At 33.4% G+C, this 2,495-nt stretch overlaps 1 long non-coding RNA gene across 1 annotated transcript; it reads right to left on the bottom strand.

Moving 5' to 3' along the window:
- Nucleotides 1-653: 653 nt before the first annotated feature.
- On the bottom strand, nucleotides 654-1,858 carry LOC131004388 (uncharacterized). The gene is made up of 3 exons (XR_009094984.1): nucleotides 1,573-1,858; nucleotides 1,323-1,410; nucleotides 654-745 (listed from the first exon to the last, which is right to left on the bottom strand). It is a non-coding gene; the product is annotated as an uncharacterized LOC131004388 (long non-coding RNA).
- Nucleotides 1,859-2,495: the final 637 nt, after the last annotated feature.

Below are 2,495 nucleotides of genomic sequence, written 5' to 3'. Positions count from 1 at the left end.
TTCTTTTTACACTCACGCGTTATCTCCCGCATGCTTGTAGGTATGTAGCTGTAGTGTTTTGTGATAGTGATAGGTTTTGATTGTAAGTAGGGAATAGTGGTGATGTAAATAATTCCCTACAGTCATTGTGTAAAGTTGTATCTGAAAATCTAATTTCTTTGTATCATCGCATATCTATAAAATTGGTTCTAGGTTTTGCTGAATAACTATGCTTCGATGTAACATCTCTACGAATTAAATAACTAATTTAACTCGTTCTCATTAGTCGGAACTAAATCACGACTTTCAAGTAACTAATAGAAATAAAATCTCTATCGCATATAAAATAACAACTTTAACTTGACTTTGCTAAGTCAATTATAAATCTGAAAATATAAATTATTGACTGGCTCAATAATTTATATTGCGGTTTTTCTCACTCGAGTTAACAAGCACAACTAAAATAATAATAGGCATAGTATACATACAATTTAGAATCATAGCTGAATTTTAAACATAAATAATTACTGGATTTCATTTACTGAAGAATGCGATAAATAAATATCGCATTTACTTATCTTAATCATAGAATAAAAGAGCGGGCTATTACACCATTCAATCTCTCTTGGCACATCGATGATCTCAAATATGTTTTCAACAACTTTAACTTTGAGAAGCTCACGCAACAGTAATCGGCATTGTCAACATGATTCTATAAGCAATTGCAGATTGAGAGTTTGTAATAGGTAGCCCCAAACTTGATAGTCTGCAAATTATAAAAAATACAATTAGAAAAAGACATCCTTATATCTATCGAATCAATACCAAATTAGTATTAAAAAATTAATTTGCAGACTACATCCTATGATCCTAAATTAGTTTGCTGAATACATGCTTATTGCTTATGATAGTCTGCCTATTGCGGCTATATCATAAATTCCTAATGCCAATTGCCAAATAATAGAATAATTTGGCTTGAATTAGATAATGCCAATAGGCAGACTCACAATTGTGCGCTCGGTGCACGAGAGAAGAGAGAAAGTGCATGAAATACAACATCAATAATTTTATTTTATTTTAATGTTTTTGTAATCGATTTTTTTTATATATAAAAATTGTTTAAAACTTAAGATTTTAATTAAATGTAGCTTCACTCTTTATAATTTACTATGCATTGTAGAGAAACAACACTATATTCTAATATTTTTCGTGATGTAATTTACCAGAATTTTTCCGTGATGACTATATCCTAATATTTGCCGAGGCGGCGAAGCCGAAGATATTAAAAAAATGAAAATCAACATTAAAAATTTAAAAGGAACGGAACAATCGAACAAACTTACCAATTACCAGAATCCAGATTCCAGAAGACAAATAGACAATGAGGGTACAACAACAATCTTCCCCGCTACGAACCCAAACGAAGACAATCTGTAAATTGCAGTGTGAATTTTTTTGCTCAAGAACAAGAAGGACAATAATCAAAGAATAAATTGGTGAGAAGAATTAATTTACCTCATTCTATTTATACAACTATATATGTGACTGAGTCTGATTCAACGGTAAAAATTGAGAAATTGAATAGATTAATACCTTCCCCATGAAATAAAATTGGCGTCTGCAACGACTTGAAGCAGAAGACGAAGCATTTTTTTCCCCCAAGAATTACGCCTGGAATTTGAAACAGATGAGATTTAATGTTTGATTTTAGATATCTAACGATTTGGTATTTACCGATAACAGATTTTGGGCTCAATTAACAAGATTAATATTTTTATTTAATTATGGGCCTATAATAACTAATGAAATATAATAAAAATTTTGGGCCCTCAGATTTTTGGGGCCCTGGGCCGTCGCCCAGGCCCGCCCGCCCCCAGGGCCGGCCCTGACCTAACTTGAGGTCGCGTTTGAATGGAATAGACATAATTTAGCTTTATTTTTGTTTACATTTGTTTGAAAAGATGAAAATGGAAAATGGACTTTGCCTATAAGAAGAGATCAAATGGAAGACAGAATTCTAGTAATTGCAAAAGTTCCAAGTTTGCATTGAGTTAGCATATTGCAAGGAAGGGGAATTATGGAAAAATGAGAAACAAGAGAGAAATATTTCTTTTCTCCGATCAAAATTTCAAAAATGGGGCTCTAGTCGGCTATTCAAAACATCTGTGAGGCTCTATAAAGGGACGTTACAGTGATTCCTCTCATCTTCAATGCATTGACTCTATAAAGAGACACTGTAATTCTTATTTTTATTTTATCTTATTTTTACTTTTCTACGCCTGCTCAGTGATTTGCTCATCACTCATTTCGCTAACCCAATTGGCTTTATATTTCTCGTGGATCGCCTCCTACACCATGACGTTCTTTTGGACGCGTTGAAAGTGAGATTTGATCTGTCTGTTGTCTTGAATGAGAGCCCCCTCAAGTTTAGTATCGTTGAATCTCCAGGTGATATATCCCCAGGAAGAAGATACTCAAGCCTTGAGAGAAAGGCGCGAACCCCATCATTGGGTTAG

This window comes from Salvia miltiorrhiza, unplaced genomic scaffold (genome assembly GCF_028751815.1).
Source record: "Salvia miltiorrhiza cultivar Shanhuang (shh) unplaced genomic scaffold, IMPLAD_Smil_shh original_scaffold_386, whole genome shotgun sequence".
Taxonomy (NCBI): Eukaryota; Viridiplantae; Streptophyta; class Magnoliopsida; order Lamiales; family Lamiaceae; genus Salvia; species Salvia miltiorrhiza.
This window is presented reverse-complemented; position numbering and strand designations above follow the sequence as displayed.